Source organism: Symphalangus syndactylus, chromosome 1 (genome assembly GCF_028878055.3).
Source record: "Symphalangus syndactylus isolate Jambi chromosome 1, NHGRI_mSymSyn1-v2.1_pri, whole genome shotgun sequence".
In the NCBI taxonomy this organism is placed as follows: domain Eukaryota; kingdom Metazoa; phylum Chordata; class Mammalia; order Primates; family Hylobatidae; genus Symphalangus; species Symphalangus syndactylus.
This window is the reverse complement of record NC_072423.2, coordinates 71,692,503-71,712,041: the sequence shown is the minus strand read 5'-3', so window position 1 is coordinate 71,712,041 and position 19,539 is coordinate 71,692,503. Positions and strand designations below refer to the sequence as shown.

General features: G+C 43.2%; 1 long non-coding RNA gene across 2 annotated transcripts in view; it reads right to left on the bottom strand.

The window, feature by feature from the left end:
* Positions 1-8,801: 8,801 nt before the first annotated feature.
* LOC129460177 (uncharacterized) overlaps positions 8,802-19,539 on the bottom strand; it is a 255,643-nt gene continuing 244,905 nt past the window's right edge. For both annotated transcript variants that reach the window (XR_010116593.1, XR_008650183.2), the window contains exon 3: positions 8,802-8,971. This is a non-coding gene — a long non-coding RNA (uncharacterized lncRNA). The remainder of the gene's footprint in view (positions 8,972-19,539) is intronic.

Sequence of the window (19,539 nt, the reverse complement as noted above, 5' to 3'; positions counted from 1 at the left end):
CCAGAGAGGATCCAGCCCTATACCTGGGGGGAAGGAATGCTGGTGTCATGAAGCTTCCATAAAAATCCAGGAGGACTGGGTTTGGAGCACTTCTGAATAGTTGAACACGTGGAGGTTCCTGGAGGGTGGCATCCAGGGAGAGCATGAAAGCTCTGTGCCCTTCCCCCATACCTCGCCCTACACATCTCTTCATCTGTATCCTTTGCAATATTCTTTATAATAAATAGCAAATGCAAGTATTTCCCAAATTAGTCCAACACAAAGAGGGGGTCATGGGAACCCCAACTTGAAGCCGGTTGGTTAGAAGTTTTGGAGGTCCAGATTTGTGACTGGTGTCTGACAGGGAGCAATCTTGGGGACTGAGCCCTCAATCTGTGGGATCCGATGCTTTCTCTGGGTAGAAAGTGTCGGAATGGAATTGGAGGACACCCTGCTGGTGTCCGCTGCTTTATGTATGGGAAATCCCCCCAGCATTTGGTCACAGAAGTCTTTTGTATGGATGATTAGTGTTGTGGTGGTGTGAGAGCAGAGAAAAAACAAATTTGAGAGTTTTTCCAAAACCCAGGTGCACATAAGATAACTGATCTAGAACTCACAGGGGATGAAATCAGAGGGAAGGGAAGGGAAGGGACCACTCCTCCCCTTTCCCCCCTCATCCTCTTTATCCTAAGTCTCAAAACAAAAAGAATCATTTTCATTGCTTTGTGTTTTGTATGAAAACCCCCAAATTATTTTGAAAGGTTCACAGAGCAAGAGTCACATGTCACCTGAAGCACACCCAGAATGCTAGTATCTTGAGGGTGTGCAGATGGCAGGCTTCAGAAACGGAAGGAAGCTCAGTAACTCCAGGCACAGGGTCAGACATCTGGAGATGGGAATGCAGGGACTAAAAAGCTAGCCTGAGGCTGCACTCTGAAGTCTGGGCAGGAAAGCGTCTAGAGAGAAAACGGAGTGCCCTGCTGGACAGAAGTCAACTGTGAATCTGCCACGGTAGGAGCACAGCGTCTCTCAGCTAGCAGGCTTCCTTGGTCTTCTGAGAGTCAGTGGGGCCATGTGGAACAACAATTTGTCTGTACCCAGAAGACCTGTGTTCCAGTCCTAAGTAAGTCACTTAACCTTAGTTTGGATCTCATTTTCTTCCCCTGTAAAATCTGCCTCACTTGACTCTGGTGAGTCCTCTACAGATAAATCATCTTTACTGCACCCAACTCAGGAATACAAGAAAGTGGAAGCAAGTTCAGAGAAATCCCCAAGTTTTAGAACTTAAAGAAACTGAGCGTTCCCCCAAGTGATGAGAGACAAAGGTAGGGCTAACCCGCACATCTCCTCATAACAGAGTAGCGCTCTTTCTATGGTGACAGTGAATGGAAGCACAGTAGCAGAGTAGGGGCGACACAAGCCCACCTCTTTTCCAAGTCGATTTCCCTCTTCCTTGTCACCCTGCTGCTGGAGGGGCCCAGAAGTGTGGGTGGTAGCAGTGAACAGTTCTCTCTCCATGCCTGTGAATGCTGGAAGGAACAGCGAATACTGATGCATTATTTAGAGCAATAAAAACAAAATAACAATAGCCAAATTCTACTGGGCATTTGCTATATTCTGTGCACTAAGCTAAGTGTTCCAAATGCATCATTTATTGCAGATGCCTCCTAACAATCTTATGAGGTGGATACTAACATTATTCCAATTTTTACAGGTAAAGAAGCAGTGTTGGGGAGCTATTTGCTCCAAATGACACCGTATGTCCCTGGGGAAACCATGATGCTGCCTCCAGAGCCTGAGCTTGTCCCCAGTGTCTCTTCAGTAGGAAAGTGCCTCTTCAGGAGAGGAGGGGGCTATACCCCAACCCCAGACCTCCATGAAGAAGAGAGCATGACAGGCTGTAAGCCTGCAAGATGGATTTGTGGGACAGTGGGAACTGTATTCACCGTTTCTCTCCATGCCTCAGCCACACAATGTTCCATCCCCAAACCTACAGAAAAGTAAGAAGAAATGGGACATCCAACTAGAATAGGAAAGGACTGAGATCTGGAAGGGGACAGAAGGATGTCATTGTCATCTTTAGGTATGAGAAGAGACTTACCTAGCTCCCTAGGAAGCCCTCTCCTCTCTTCCCAGTAAGGAGAGAACAGCAAGAAATGCCCTCAAGTTGAAGCCTTAAGGAACTGACGGAGAAGAGACCATTTTGTGATGCAGCTGTTGACCACTGGAAGCTGCTGGAAAGGGAGCTCCTGGCAGGAGAGGACATTTTTGTGTGCCAGTGTGTCTCTGTTCATCGCAACATTGAAAAATTTTAAATCAAAAATGAGATTTCCAGAAATGTGCTTTCCTAAATTCTTCTCACACGGGTGTCCTATTAATATGGAAATGAGGAAAGAATTTAATCATGTTTGACTGTTTGCTGGAAAGAAAGCAAACATGCTGATATGCTAAGTATCATCAGATTTGTTAAATAGGGTCAGGATTACAGGGCTGATAGGGGACTGATGGATTTCTTGCTGCTCATTATCCCTATTGAATGGTTGGAATACATTCAACACTGAGCAAGGCAGGTCGGGGTGGGGCCCCCAGTGCTCCTGCACCTGGTGCAGTGCTCCTGGGAAGCGTGGGCCTTGGCAGTGACCTGGAAGGCTACCCTCTCACAGAGGGTCTGCACCTGCCTGACCCCTGAGCCCGGCCCACTCACTGCAGGGTGGGTGCATGGCTCCGAGCAGATCAAAGGGCAGGATCAAATAAGGGTTCTTCTCTCTCTCATACACAATTGATTACTTTTTACAAAGCATCTCTGCATGCGTTGTCTCAGTTAATCTTACTAAGACTCCAATGAGAAAGACAGATATTTTTATCTGCCCAATTTATAGGTCAATAAATAAGGCCTAGAGAGGTGAAGGAATTTGTCCAGTGCTGCTCAGCTCATGGGAACAGATAGAACCCAGGACCCAGCCCACCGCCTGCCCCATGCCAGTGAGTCCACTGCATGCCTGCTCCCATCTCCAGCCTCCAAGTCCCACGTCGGCTCCTGTCCCAATCAGACTCACTTGGAAACACATCTGGGGCTCATCTTGCTCCCAGCCACAGGGGAGGTAGCAGCCTCAGTGTTGTCAACTGAAGAATGATGAGGTTTGTAAATTTGGAAAGGAGAGCTTATTTTTCATAAAAGGTTGCAGCCTCCAGGGTTGCACAGCCTCCTGCCAGAAGCCAGAAACAGGCACTTTGACAGTGGGAAGAATAAGACGGGGATTTATGCTGAATGAGATGGCCAACTATGCATATTCAATGAGCTATAGGAGGAGTCATGAATATTTATGAAAGGAGAAACATATGCATGCCAAATTGAGCTTCATGCCTCTCTGTGGGACCCATGTTCTTGATCTCTTCGAGAAAGAAAGACATACTGTGTGGCCATCATCTAACCCTGGGAAGACCACAGTGAACAAGAAAGAAAAGCTCTTATCTACACAGAGTTTATAGTGAGGACTGTGCTCTTCAGACTTTAATGTGTGTGTGAATCACCCAGGGATTCTGGTAAAAGCAGATTCTGATTCAGTAGCTCTGGGCTGGAGGCTGAGATGCTGCAGTCCTAACAGGTGATGGCTGTGCTGCTGGCCCCTGGACCACACGTTGAGTGGCAAGGCCCTAAGGCTGGATGGAAGAAACTGTTAACAGAGGATGACAATAGGATATGACAGTCCTAAGGCTGGGAGTTTGTAGGATGATCTAAGGGCACACAGCCGGAGAACCCACTGCAGAATGGAGAAGTCAGATAAAGCTTCCTGGGGGGAAAGGAAGGCTATGTTGAAAGCTCGTCTCCACCAGCTTTCCTCATGCCAATGTCGTGAGTGGAAAAGACGGTCCACACCAAGTCATGAGATCTGTGTGCAAAGTCCTATGAGCAAAAATGAAAGCACAAACTTGCTAGCTTGTGAGAGTTTCCTCTGACTTAAGAAGATAGCAAGGGAGAGCAGAGAGGGGTTCCCAGGACCCAGAGGCATGGTCTAGGACCTGCATTTGTAGCTCAGGGCAATGGGGAGATATTGAAAGGTCTGAAGCAGGACACTGTTTTGCTCTTTTCAAAGCTCACTCAGGCTGCCATGAGGAGAATAGATTGGAGGGGGGCTCGAATTAGAGGGAGAATCGGGAGGCTGTGTTCTAGTAATACAGGTGAGGGGTGTGGGTTGCTTGAAGTGGAGCTGTGGCCATAGGGTGGATTAGAAATGGGCAGATTAAAGGTATGTGATGTGGGAGGTGCCCTCAGCTTGATCACTGATTGGACAAGTGTGTGTCTTCTGTGCTGGGTGCGGTGGTGGAGGACATGCTGCCCACTACGCCCTTGACCTTCTTCTGTAGTTCCTAAGACCAGGTGTTTATTTTTTTCCCCTTTTCTTCAATATGACTAAGCTTTTGTTTATCCAGCAATAGTATTCATCATATTTTCTGAAACATGTGGAGGTTTTTTCCTACCTGTCTTCTTACCTGTTCTCCCTACCTGTTCTCTTAGGCACTGAAGCCCCAGCCCCCTGCCACTGCCCATAACTTGCTTCCAGACTCTCTTAATGTTTTCCACTTGTCCATCCCAACTTCTTTCCATCCTGAACTGCTAGGTTTCAGCCATCACACGGAAAGTACATCCTACCATTGACTGGTTGGGCCAGGACACTGGAATGTGTCCAATCAGAGCTCTGCTAGGATTCAATGCATTCAATTCCTAAGCAATGAGGTCTATTTTTTGAACTTTTATTTTATATTTTTTTTGTAGAGATGGGGTCTTGCTATGTGGCCCAGGCTGGTCTCAAACTTCTTCCCTCAAGTGATTTTCCTATCTCAGTGTCCCAAAGTGCTGATTTTAGGCAGAAGCCACCAGGCCCAGCCTAGGAGGTATATTTTAAGCCAAGTCAACCTCTTAATTAGATATTAGTTTTATTTACAGTCAGTTATGAAGAAGAGCACACATGTTGCACTGAGGGTAAACATCTCTCTGTACTATTCTTTGAGGCCCACTTTTATCCGCTAATGAATTTATTAAAAGGTAAGAAAATTGGGTCTGCCTATGAGCCTCACACTGTTAATCAGATTTTTTTATATAAATGAATGTCCTGAGATCTTTACTGAAATTGAGAAGAACCAGCTGAGACCACGAACAGTCATTTTGCTTTCCAAGGTATGGAATGTAGGTGCAGGGACTGAAGAATCACATAAAAACATGATCAGAAATCTCAAGAGCACAAAAAAAAGCCCATTGTAAGGACATCCACCATTACAAGCCTGCATTTCCTGCATATGTGTTAGCATTTGGAGACATGGAAGATAACCCCAGAAATACAGACGTAAGATTTCAGAAACCTGTGGAAGACCTGCAGATTTGCATTCTAAACTGGAGGCCCAAGACAATGACTTCAACCTTCAGTTCAAGAAACACTTCTTGTCACAGCACATCCTTAGCAAAGAAGTCTGTTTATTACCTACTCAAAAATGGCAAAAATGGTCTCCAACTATTGGGTGCTGATGAAAGATAATCTGTTTTTATATCTTACCCAGACTTCGGCCTTCTCCTTCTATTCCAGCGTGGGAATAATGAGTCACTCGTGACATGGCATATATTAAAAAATAGGCTTTCCTCACATGCAAACCAGAAGATAAAAGGATTTGGATTTAAAAACACTCTCTCTGATTTTTTTTTGTTTGCAAGTAGCATTTCTTCTTGGAACCATAACACTTTGAGCTCATCAGCTGGAGGAGAAATTACTATTGTGGATGAAAGCGGAAATAACCGGCAGCCATAGCACTAGAGTTTTCACAACACAATCCCTGCATCAAAGAAAGCAGGCTTTCTTTTTCTGGAAGGTCATAGGTATAGAGCTGCAAGAAAGGACCTTGAAGCAGATATAGTTTGTTGTAACTTCATCTCTCTTCATCCCCAGCATATCTTGTAAAGGGTTCTGGGGCCTTCCTAGAAAGCATGGAATATACTAACTATTCTTAGACTCTAATGCTCACCTTCTCTTCTTACCTGGGGTTTGGTCTTGTGGCTCTGAGTGTCACCCTCATTTTATTATTTATTTATTTATAATAAATAAATAAATGCCTAAATAAATGACAGGGTCTCACTCTGTCATTATGTTGGAGGGCAGTGGTGTGATCATGGCTCACCGCAGCCTCAAACTTCTGGCTCAATCGATCCTCCCACCTTAGCCTTCTAAGTAGCTGGGACTCCAGGCATGCACCACTATGCCGGGCTAGTTTTTAAATTTTTTATAGAGACAGGGGCTTGCTATGTTGCCCAGAGTGGTCTTGAACTCTTGGTTTCAAGTGATCCTCCTGCCTTGGCTTACCAAAGCACTGGGATTACAGGCTTGAGCCACTGTGCCCGGCCACCCTCATTTTGAATTGCAATTCAAAACTCACCTCTTTGAAGTCACTTTTTTAAAAAAAAAAAATTCTGACAAACTTTTGTACTGTCCAAGTAGACACTGTAAGCTCTGCCTTTCATTCTCTCCTCCTCCTTAACACACCCACAATCACGTGCATTGATGGTGCATGTGGAAAGGGATTCTTACCAGGAGTTCCCCTTAGCAATTTTTACATTATGACGACTTTATGAAAAAAAGCTTAGTTAGCATGGGACTGTTCTAGGAATAAAAGCCATGGGTAGAATTTAATAGTAACAATTATTATTTAACATGCAGTTGATACATACCTATGAAATTCAAGCTCATTCTCTTTTACTTAAAAGTAATAATGATGGACTTCAACTAAGCTAATAAGCTAAATAAATAACAATAGATTGACCCTAATTAATAGATTTGCTAAAAGCCTTTCCCTGTTAATGGGTCCTTAACCAAAGATGAGTTTTAAGATACACATTTTTAGAATATAGATAATGATATAAATTTTAGAATATAAATTTCAGGTATGTTGATAATATGTGTGGAAATATAAAAGATCCAACTCAACAAATGCATACCACTCACTGTGTACTCATTCCTGATGGGTACAAAGATGCTCTTAAGGCTTGTGTCGCCTGGAGAAGATGACTTGAAGATATGTCTACATTAAGAGCGAACAGGAGATAGAAAAGGTGAAAATACAAAGCATATGAAGTAAACTATTGGAGAAGGCAGTGGAGAACAAAGTTTGGGAAGACAGGTTGACCTTGAACTTAAAAGACAACAGCCTTTTGTCTGAAAATGAAAGAAAGGAATGGAGTTTGGGTTGCAACAACAATAGATACGTAGTTGAAATTCTTCATGCCCTATTGCTTTTGTTTTCCTGATAAGATAGGAGGCATGCAGTTTGCTAAGGGTGAGAACACTGAAGGGGGTGAGGGATGCTTGAGGAAAGTGGAAAAATATTAAAATGGTAGCTGACAAAACAGAAGGAAATTGTTTCTCTGCACTCAAGGTCCAGCCAAGGCAGGAGATCAAGAACCTTTAGTGATGCCAACCAGCAGGTTGAGAAACCTTCTCCAGTAGGGCTAGCAGCCTGGTAGTAGATAATTTATGGAATGGATGCCTTATTATATGTTTGTTGGACAGATGCAAAAGAAGACATCCTCCAGAAAGTACTGGGACAGAGACGAACCAAGGAGTTATGCATGCTCATAAGCCATGCTCAGCTCCACGTTGTGTTAGAAGGAAAGAGAGGCCTCAGGGAGACCAACAGGAGAGCAGCAGCACTAGCAGCCTGTCTCCAGAAAAGCAGGTGTTGTGGTGATGAGGCCATGAGAATGGGAAATTAGAGGTGAAGAGTTCTAAATTAGAGCAGTTCTTGGCAATGGTAGGTTCCTTGGTGTAATTCTGGGCATATGCGACAAGAATAACACAGAGGTAGAAGTCTCTAGATTTGAGGCACTCAAGGAACTGTGAGGTGAAGATGTCTGATGGACCCTTTGTGAGGATACAGAAATCCTTGGTGATGCTAGCAGAACAAGGTACAGGAAAAGTCTGTGGTGGAGCGCCTAACAAACAGGAGAAAGAGTAACCTGGAGACTGGTAGACAGAAGTAACAAGGAAAGGTAGCGGGTGATTGTAGCAATTGACTGGTAGGACAGAATCTGTCTGGCAAATCCTCCATCTTAGGAGGTGGAGACTTCCTTTCATTATGAAATTGGGATCGCTTTCTCAGACTCCCTGACAGGTGCATACAGATATGTGACTAGGCTCTGCCAATCAGACATGCCTCCCTCAACTTGCAGCAGGAAGCTCAACCTTGTACCCATTGTGCAGGAGCCACTCTGCAAAGGGACTGCTGCCAAATCCGCATGCACAATTGTCACCTGCAGAGGCACTGGCATAGACAGCAGCCTCCAGGAGTGCCTGGTGCTGAGTGGGCTGTGGGTTTTCAGCAGACAAGGTCTGCAGATTGGTTTGGGGCATTGTTCCTGGTTTCACAGCCTGGGAACCTGGTTCTTCAGTCACGCCTCTCACCCCATCCCATTGCACCATCCCCATGATTCTATGGCTCTCCAGCATTTTTTGAATACATTCATTTTCAGCCTACATCAGCCAGCCAGTTTCTGTTGCTTACATCCAAGGGAATTTTAACTGACACTGTGATAGAGCCAGATTGATAGCCTCTCAAAGGAGGAAGAGTTTTCACACAACGGTGCAAGAGGAATGACTTGGAAGAGGATTTGGGAGGTGAGGGATGCTGCCCATATCTGATCTCATCCTTGTAGATCGTCTCTGTTCTCTAACCCCAGTACTGCTCTGTGCTTCCTGGAGGACGTCACTTTCCCTATTGTCCTCTGAGGCAGAGTTCATGCTGCCACCCTAGAGTTTCCATCAGAAGGATAGGACTTATTTCAGGCACTGAGCAGGTCTGGGTTGTGGTGCTTGGGGTCCATAGGTTGGTCAGTCCCACATCAAGTCTGGCGTTGTATCCAGAGGGTGTCCTCTATGGTCATGGCAGCAGTTCCTCTCCAGGTGCTGTGCTGCAAAGGGTGTGGTTGGTCTCCTCTATCAATCCAGCTGGGCACCTGGAGAGAAATCCCAAATTTTAGTTGAATCAACCCGGTTCAGGAATTCTTACATACAAGAACTGAAGGGATCCCTGAACTTAGGACTTAAAATAGATGATAAAGGCCTTAAAATAGATAATAAAGAACTTGCACTTGCACTTGAACTCCCAGTGAAGACTGAAGAAATGGGTCTTACTGAATCATGCATTACTTAATCAGAATTGTAAGTAAAGATAGAAATAATGTGTAGATATAGTATTTTAAGTACCAGTGTGGTTCTGGTATGAACAGTCTTAGCCATGGGTGATCAGAGAATATCCTAGTGTGGGTTCCATTCAAATCCTTTTTCTAGTAAGTCATATATAGTGAGTTCTTTTCTGCATTCTATTAGGTCAATGCCAATTAAAATCAAGCAATATTTATTATATGCCCATTATCTGGTAGGCACTTTGCTAAGTACTGGGATACCACAGTAAAGGCAGCCTAGTTTTCTTGAAGGGAGCTTACAGTCTGTCTAGGGAGAAAGGCAATTACATTATGCAGAGACATGCAGGCTGGTGGAACTGTGAGCATGCACAGGTCGCATGGGTGCAGGTCAGCCTGGCCGTTTCTCTGTATCATCATAATACATTATGAAGAGAGTGATCAGCCGACTTGTCTGAAATGATTCAAAATCCATATGTTAATACTATTTCTATTGTCCTCTCAATTTCTTCCTCTGTTTGCTATTCGCAAGTGTATGCTGGAACCCAAAGCCAGCATATTTGCGGTTCAATTTTCCCCCAATGCAAAATACTCCGTGGATGTTCTCTGCAAATGCCTCCTTCAAAATGCATCCTGGGAATATCTCTGTGACTCAGTGAGGAGGGTTTTATAGTCCTTGTTGGATGTAAGTTTGAGAAGAACTTCTCCAGTTATGGCTGCTCTGAGCTATTTCCCCATCCTGGGGGACAATTTCTCACTTCCCACCAGCTACCCACCGGCTTCCTTTACATAAGGCAAAATGCTGCCTTGCCAGATGTTTGCTGTTTCTCTGGTTTATCTCTATGACATATGGGTTCCAAAAGTATTTGAAAACTGAAGCTTTCAAAATTTTTATGTGTTTTCCCTTGACAATGTTCCCCTCTGCCCACTCATTAAATAAAAGCATTGTCTCTAATTTAATCTTTCCTTCTCTGCACTCTCCCTCTGCTCCCTATTCATTGGTAATCTCCTGCACAGAGGCTCACAGGCTGTTGGAATTTGGAAGGGATATTGAGATCACTTACTCTAATGGTTCCCAACTTCCTTTTGCTATTCTCAATGAGATCCTTTCTGCAAAGCAGGTCCTGTAGAGTCCAATATATAAACCAAAGACAATGCTTCTGTGTTTGAAATGGGGGTCAGGGCCCACGCCCTGCCTCTTGCCCCTTCCCACACCCACACAGAGTCCCTAAGGCACCCAGTGACACCCTAAATGGGGCTTCTCAAAGTAGGCTGGTGTCGGACTCTCCCACATGCTTGTTAGCAGACATAGCTTCTGCATCCCATGCCCCTGCCTGCAACCCACCGAATGAAACTCTCAGGTGGGAGCCTGGGATCCTCCACCGAGTCTCATATTCATTAAATTTCAGAATCACTGCCCATTACTCCAAGAGCATAATTTAAAAGCTGCTTCTCTGGGACAACCCCATTATTTTATAGAGACACTCTTTGAATTCCAGAAGAATGGAGCCAGACCTCCCAAACAGAGTACAGCTTTCTTTTCACCTCCATGCAAAAAGGTGCTAAGTCTATGTTAGACTCCCAGTGACCAGTTCTAGCTGCCTACAGGAGTTATCATCAACATTTCAAGCCGCAGAGTCAGACTGACTCTGCATTCTGTTCCTGCTACGCCCACCATCCCGGGATCACAGTGGCTTCTGGAGGTCCCAAGCCTGGCCTTCAGATCTCAGGTCATGTTTCCAATCAATGACTCTAGGTGACCCCCCCAGGTCCTCTGTGGTTTCTCTGTCAAAGTCCATCTCTTGTCATGGTCACCATGTGGAACTGGACTCATCAGCCTGTTATACACTACATCCCTTCAGAAAGACCCACTGTGCTCACAGCTGCACTGATACCTCCACTCTCTGTCCCTCTTAACAGACTCAATGCTGTACACATTCGTAGTTTCCAGGCTTGGGAGAACATTAGCACCACTGGGGAGGGTGTGCTTTTGAAGATACCCACCTAGTCCCACCCAGAGATTCTCCTTTAATTGGCCTGGGATGGGCACTTGGCATTGGCATTTTTAGAAAGCTTTTGCCACTGCCCTCTTCCTCCCCCTTCAGGGACTCTGACGTAAAACACAGGTTGAGAACTATGGCTCTAATTTGAACAGAGTTAATTAGGGGCACGTCTGTCTCCCTGGCAAGACTGTAAGACTTGCCAGAGTATGAAAAATGCCCTGTTCACCTTCATATTGCATTTCTTCCTTCCTTCCTTTTCGTAATTACTGGAGGTTTACTGAGCCCCTACAGCATGCTAAGACACTATGCTGGGCTCACTCCCTTGCACAGAGATGGAAAATTTATACAGATATAATACATTATTATTGTCATCATTTATCCTTCTTGGACTGTAATCTCCTGAAAGATCTATGTCTCGCTTTAACATATAACCTATATTCTGAAGGAGGGGCTGTGTGCAGTGCAAAGTATACCTACTTTGGTGTCTGGCTGGCCAACCTGTGTTCATATTCAAGATCTGACATTTCCTAGCTACATGGTTGAGCAGGTAACTTAATCTCTCTCCGAACCTCAATTTCCTTGGCCATTAAAAATATTATCTATCTGTGGGATTGCTGTGAGAATTGCAGATGGATAAGGAGCCAGCAAGTGGCTGCCAGACTGCCCAATCAATGTGGAGCTTTCTCTTTCCACTTGCAGAGAGCAGTCAGACTTGCTGGGCACATCCCAGGCTGCCTAGATCTTACCAGAGAAAACAGGAGAGAGCAGCTTCTCTCCACATGTGGGACAAAGCCAAGCAGAAAGGATACCTGGTAATTTACTAGTGATTTTTTAAAAAGTTCAATGACAAAATATTTGCATGTTTAAACATGCTGCAGTTTTAAGGCTTCCAGAAAAGGTTAGAAGGTGATGTTGTTCAAAACAATGGGAAGGATGGCAAAAATCTTTGAAGAAAACAATATTTGAAATAAAAGAGTTGCCTTAATTTGCAAAAATCCATATAGGCTGGGAAGGGGGAGAGTAGTCCTGGCTCAGCTAGTAACCAGCTGTGTAGCTTTGGAATGCTCTGAACTGCATTTTACTCATTGGTTAAATCTTTAAAAATACAAAGCCCAATAAAAATGTTAGCCATTTTAAATCCACTTTCCGAGAGTGTAAAGCAAATGAGACTTAAAAAACAAACAAACACAGGTCTAAGTACTGATATTTGACCACATCACACCAACATTTCTTTCCTGATACTTGTTTCATGATTCTCCCTCTAGGTGTGAGTAGGAACAAATATATATTCTGGATTGGGTGTCATGAATCCCTGAATCTAGGTTAGAGAGTTAATTTAATCTAGGTTAAAGCCTAATCTTTCTTATACCTAAACTGAACTCAAGAATTGCTTCTAGACTTCCGAGATGAAGACCTTTATGCTTTAAATGGTTTCTAGCGTACTGATGTCATTTGACTTCCACAGAAAATGTCATTTTTAATCATTGTTATTCTTATTTTGTTCAGTTAGGTGCTTATGGAGGTGGTTAATTGTTTAAGAACTATGCTAAGAGTAGCTTGGGTGCCATTTTACACCTTTATTTCCATTTATGTTTCCTTTCTTTACCAGTGCATTTAAACTGCAGAGTAATATAGTCCTTCCTTTTGTAAGAGAAGTAAAAATACTTTGCACGCCTGCACAATTTTATAACAGAAAAACTCAAAACTCCATTTTTTAAAGTACCCATATTGTATTTTATCCCAAAGCCATTAAAATTGTTTATTCCTTACCTTCCCTAAGCTAAAATGAAAAGCCATCATTCTGATTCACAAACCCCTGTCAGTTTGGCTGTATAAAGGCAACAACAGGGTGTGTTATACAGGCAAGACAATCTCTGCAAATTACTTGAGGCTTCACATCTAAGACCTAAACTCCCTGGAGACTGGTGGTTCTTCCATGAGATGGCCCTGCCACTTACTGCTTCCTGCTGTGGCTGAAATCAAGAGAGTAACATGATTATCATTATTTTCCAGTCAGAAATTTAAAACCAGACAGTGACAAATCAATTCTCAAGGCATACATTTCCATTTGTGAAAGTGAAAAAAATAATCCCGAGAATCCCCCATTGCTAGCCTTGAAAGTTAAAATACACCAACAAATCTCTCAGTGTCAGGGATTTTAAAAATCTCTCTTAAACTATTTTTCAAAAGCAAGCTGGTGGCAAACTGGATGACATTTCCACTGGGTATGGTGAGACCTCCGAACAAGAGGAGGGCGGTGCTGAGACCAGGGTTTACCAAGAGTCCTGAATAGCTGTATTAGAATAGCCATGGATCAATGTGAAACTTAATACTTTAATGACTGAGCTTCTCTTGAGCTCTTGTTTTTAATTCTCCGGTCTCAAGAGAATCATTTTCTTCTCTCAATCCAATCTTACTGGGAGGAGCAGACAGCCAGGGTATAACTGTGACTCAGGAAAAGCTGAGGAAGAGTTTCCAGTGGGTGAGGACAATGTCCCACTCCCGGGGCAGGCAGCAGAGGGTTAAGCAGGTGGCCAAGCCCTCAAATTCACAAATGTAGACTTCTCCCCACCTGTATAACCTGGGCTGAGTTACTTAACTGCTGGAAATCTCTACTTCCTCCTCTATTTCCTGCCCCTGAATGGTTAGTATCACATAAAGCATTTAGTGCAGTGCATGGTACATAGTGAGCACTTACTAATTATTGGGAATTTTAATGATTTTATCTTCTCAGTGTTTAACAGCTTGCATCGTGACTATCAGGGGGCTTGGTACATTTTGGGTGAATAAATGACATATGATGGCACTCTGAATTGATCACTGCTGGAACTAGCTAGTGAACTCATCATCATTGTCATAAGTTTTTGATACATGGAGGTAACCTGTGTGCACAAGCATCTTCTCTGCAGTACCACAGCATTCATCCAGGATGTGTCTATGAGAAGTATGGCGGCCCTGACCTTGAAAGATCCAGGACCCCCAGAAAGAAATGAAATTGGCCCAATAAAATTTATCAGTATTCAGAAACCCTAGAAATGAAATGACCACTATTTTCTCTTCCAAAAGTGTTGCAAAATGTGTACTATCATATGCTCCCCAACAGCGCAAAGCTCTTCCAGTTGAGTCAGATCAGTTAATGTGTATCTGCATAGCCACAGAGAAATCAGCAGCAGACGATGTGCTTCTTTGGTGATTCTCCTCTTAACCTTCTGGCGAGAGGTCAATTTGGGGAAATTGAGGCAGTTTAACATCTTTCAAAGGAAAATTTGAGCTAAAAAGGAAATAGAATTCCATATGTGCCCAGGAACTGTAGCATTGCATGGAAACATGCCACACATGTGATATTCCCAGTATGAAATCCTGAAATCATACCAGAACCTATCTAGGATATGAACAACAGAAAATTATTAAAAATCTGCTTATGTCACACATGGAGGTACAAAGACAAAACACAGTCTCTACCTGAAAGGGTGCAGAATCAAGAGGAGGACAGACTTGTAAACAGACAAGTACAATAAAATCTACTATGCGGGAGGAGGAAGAGTGGGGGATAGAAGAGCCAATTGTTCAGAAAAGGATTAGAATGGGGTCAGTAAGCCTCGAACTGACTCTTGAAAGGTGACGGTTTTCTAGGCAGTCGGGGGAGAAGGGATTATCCAGACAAAGAGGAAAGTATAAACAAAGGTGCAGAGGAAAGAAACAGCCTGACCTCTGTAGGCGTCAGGAACTGGTTTGGCTAAAGCTTGGCTGAAGTGTATGGTGGGCAGGCAGTGGTGGCTTTAGCTCCCATCCATGCTCCCTTTTCTCCATTTGTCCTCTTCTACCAGGCAGGCTTCTTGTTACTGCCACCAGAATCCAACTTGGGCTGTTCTAAGCACAGGAGATGGAGGGGTTTCTGGCAACGCAGGGTGAATTGAATAAAGTGCTTACCTGTGTTCCCTACTGAAACTCCACTAGATGTGCAGTAAGACAGTAAGGAACTTTTTAATGGCAGAAACACACAAGACAATAAAAATGGGAAAAGAGATAACATCAAAAAACATTAAGAAGCTGGAAAGAAAGGTTTACTGGTATCTAACTCAGAAGACAGACCTAAGGAAACAGAAATCCTTCTATAGACAGAGAAAGGGAAGAAAAGCTATTATACAATTTTGTCTGCACCCTAGAAGTCCCAAAGGGCATAGGAATTGGTGGCACAAAGTAGCTCTGGAAGTGGGGTAAAGGTGGGGCTGAAACAGAAAGATGGGCTTAAATCTGTTAAGTAGGAATTGGACCTCAAAATCCCTCCCCAACTCTGAAGAGCCAGGTAGCTGCCCCTCGCCATCTCCAATCAGAAAATGGCATTTGTTCTTTGAAGAAGGTAAAACTGGAATCTCTGGACTGTTGGACAAGGGGCCCAGATGAGGGTGGGAAGATGGGAACAAGGAAATGAATAATGGTTTATGAATGGAATAACCTCAGCCTCAGTCCTCTTCGTATAGTTAGCACCCAGAATGCTGGTGCTCAGGCATGCAGATGGAAATTATTTTTATTTTTATTGTTACTTATTTATTTTTTTATCAGCCCAAGAGAAAATACCTATAGATACCAACATGGTAATACAATGGCCAGGTGAAACTCCTCACAGTTAAACCCGCTCCTATCCAGCCCCACCCATATGGGGCTTCCAAATCAGCTTTCAGTGCCCTGCTCTTACACATAAGATAATGGTCTCTGTCACATGCCAGACACTTGAGGAAAGCTCTAACATGATGCCAGAGACTGCTACAGCATGAATTGTGTGCCCACAAAATTCATATATTGAAGTCCTAACCCCCAGTACCTCAGAATATGACATTATTTGGAAGTAAGGGGGTCACAGATATAATTAGTTAAGGTAAGTTTACACTAGAGGAAGGTGGGCCCTAATCCAATACATGTGTCCTTATAAAAAGGAATGCCATATGGGCCATGTGTGGTGGGTCACACCTGTAATCCCAGCACTTTGGGAAGCCGAGTAGGCAGATCACTTGAGCTCAAGAGTTTGAGACAAGCCTGGCCAGCATGGTGAAACCCCGTCTCTACTAAAAATACAAAAACTAGCCAGGCTTGGTGGTGAGTGCCTGTAATCCCAGCTACCACGGTGGCTGAGGCAGGATAATTGCTTGAACCCAGGAGTCCGAGGTTGCAGTGAGCCGAGATCATTCCACTGCATTCCAGCCTGTGCGGCAGAGTGAGACTCTGTCTCAAAAAATAAAAGAATGCCATATGAAGGGGACACACATAGAGGGAAGAAAATGCACACAGAGGCAGAGATGAGTCTCTATGAGTCAAGGAGAGAGAGGCCCTAAACAGATCTTTTCCTCATAGCCCTCAGAAGGAACCAACCCTGCTAACATCTTGATTTCAGACGTCTAGCTTCCAAAACCATGAGACAATAAATTTCTGTGTTTTAAGCCACCCAGTTTGGGGTACTTTGTTATGGTAGCCCTAGCAGACTAATACAGAGACCAAGACAGATAACCAGGATAAAGAAACACGGGGAAAAACAAAATAAGTTTGTTACTAGAATACCAACCAACCAACAAACCCACTATTACTAATATCCTCAGAGAAATGAGAAGATATTCCATCCATAAAACTAGAACAGTGTGCTTTAAAAAAAAAAAAGCATTCAGAGAAGTAAAATAAACCATTGGAAATTAAAAATTAAATTAAAATATTTGTAAAAGCTTAATGGGAAGAATAAAAAGAAGAGTGAGTTTGATTTTCTAGAACACAGACAAAAAAATCAAAATGATTGAAAAATATAGGAAATTATAAAATAGTTAGAGAGTAAATCTAGGAAGTATGATACACAAATAACAAGAGTTCCAGAAAGAGACAACAGAGAAAAGGTAGTGAAGGGTATCATCAATGCAATAATTCAAAGACATTTCCCAAAATGACAGCTCCTGTATTTCTAGATTGAAAGGGCCCAGCAATTGGACAACATGATAGATGAACCCACAACAAAGAGTAGCATCATAAAAACTTAGAACACTGAAGGCCAAGTGAATATTTTAAAAGGTTCTATATGAAAAAATAGATTATGTACAAAATACGAAGAATTAGAATGGTACCAGGCTTCTCAAGAGTAACTTGGAAGATAGATGACAATGAATCAATGTTTTCAAAATTCCATGCTAACTGGGCAGGGTGGCTCATGCCTGTAGTCCCAGCACTTTGGGAGGCTGAGGCAGGCAGATCCTTTAAGCCCAGGAGTTTGAGACCAGCCTGGCAAACATGGTGAAACCCCATCTCTACCAAGAAAAGAAAAATACAAAAATTAGCTGGTATGATGGTGCTCACCTATAGTTCCAGCTACTCAGGAGGCTGAGGTGGGGGGTTCACTTGAGCCAGGAGGCAAAGGCTGCAGTGAGTTGTGATTGTGCCATTGCACTTCAGCCTGAGCAACAGAGTGGGACCCTGTCATACACACAAAAAATATTTTGCAAAAAGCTTCCTAACCTTGAATTCTGTTCTCAATCAAGCTGTCAATCGAGTGTGAAATAAAATGCATTAGAAATTTTACCTCTCAAATGCTTCTCAAAAGTTTCTGAAGGATTTGTTTAATCAGAATAAACAAAGAAAGAGGCAAAAGGAAAATCTATTCAAGAAATGAGGGATCCGACACCAGAGGAAGAGAAAAAGAAAGAATATTAACCTATGGGATAATGGTGAGGAAGGATTCCAGGATAAATCCTGTGCATCAGGCCTAGAAAACAATTAGAGCAAAGAAATAGGGAAGAGAATAGAGGGCTTCCAAAGGTATATCTCCAAGACAGATGGATAGGTAGGTAGGTAGAATGGATATGTTTCTTAATGTGTTCTAATGTGTCAAGAAGAGATTTATAGATCATCAGGCTTGGCAATAGTGATAGATACATAGAGCACCATGCAAAAAAATCAAGAAGGCAATTATTAACTCCAGATGAGAGGAGTTATAAAAGAAAGGAATTATAACTGTGATATAGTAAATACAAAGCTGTAAGTAACTTTTCATGCTCCTAAAAATATAAACATTGAGAATTTCTTCAAAAACTAAATGAATCACATTGTGAGGAATGGGGTAAAAGATATGAGTGTATGGGAAGGTGGTGGAGAAGGAGGGGAGCTGCTTTTAAAATAATAAGTATTTTAGAACTATTTAACTCTTCAAATGGTGGACATCGATATAAATAAAAACTTGGGCACGTATTGAAAATAGCTGAGTTTACAGGTGCAATTTTTTCCTTGCAACCTCATTCACTTCCCCAAAACTTAGTGGTGAAAGGTAAGTAGTATTGTTCATTTCCCCAGAACTCATCAGTGGTAAGTATTACTATCTCCATTGAATAAGCAAAAAATTGAGGCAGGGATCACAGGAAACTGGAAACCGCATCTACCAGATGGGAAGTGAAGATGGGCTTGCTTTAGGGCAGGAGCCAGGATGGGCATCAGCATCAGGCTCAGTGGCTTTCTGCCTCTGTCCAAGGCTAAGTGCACATAAGGGCTGCTTGTGTTTGGCTCTGGAGCAACCATGAGTGGAATTCATCCATTTTCCTTCTTAGGAAACAGAGGGTCTTTGCACGTCAGGGGTGATTCAGAGGAGCACCTTTATTCTCAACATCTACTTTCATTGGAAGAACGTTTTACTTTTGGTATTCTTTACTGTCATCCACTTACTAATTCATTCAAAGATATTTGTTGAGTGTCCACTGCATGCCAGGCTCTATGCCAGGTGCTAGGATACAAAAATGAACTGCTTCCAGGAGCTCACAGTCCATGGGAGGTGACAGGCCCAGGAGCAGAGCATGGTGACACAATGATGCTGGTGCAGCCACAGGAAAAGAAAAAGGCTCTATGGGATATAAGGGGAACTGGTCCAAGTTTGTAGAGGTCAGACAAGTCCCCTGCAGCAGGAGAACTTGTGAGGACTAAAGATGTTCTGCAGGACTGGAAGAGGTCTTTCAAAAGTATCATGCCATAGGTAGGAAACACTACCAGAGGCTGTACCCAAGATATTCTTCTAGCTTTACCCAACACATCCTTCTTACAGCATAAGAGATTGAGAGGATGAAGGAAAGAGTCTCTAGGTTTCATCCTTCCTCAGTGCCTTTCCCCTTAAAATAGTGGTCAGGGAGTTTCCGGGGATCCACACACGTTACTTACTGTGAGACATCACAGTATGTAAACCTGTGGCTGGAACTCAGTCTATAAACCTAAGACTGGAACTCAGGCCTTTGGACACCTTCCAACCCACTTGGAAGTAAGCTAGGAAATGGCCAAGGAGGAAAAGGTCCCAGCATCAAGGGTAGCAGGACTGAATTTCTTTTGATCTCAGAGCTCTGCAGAAAGGGAAGAGTTAAAAAAAGTTAT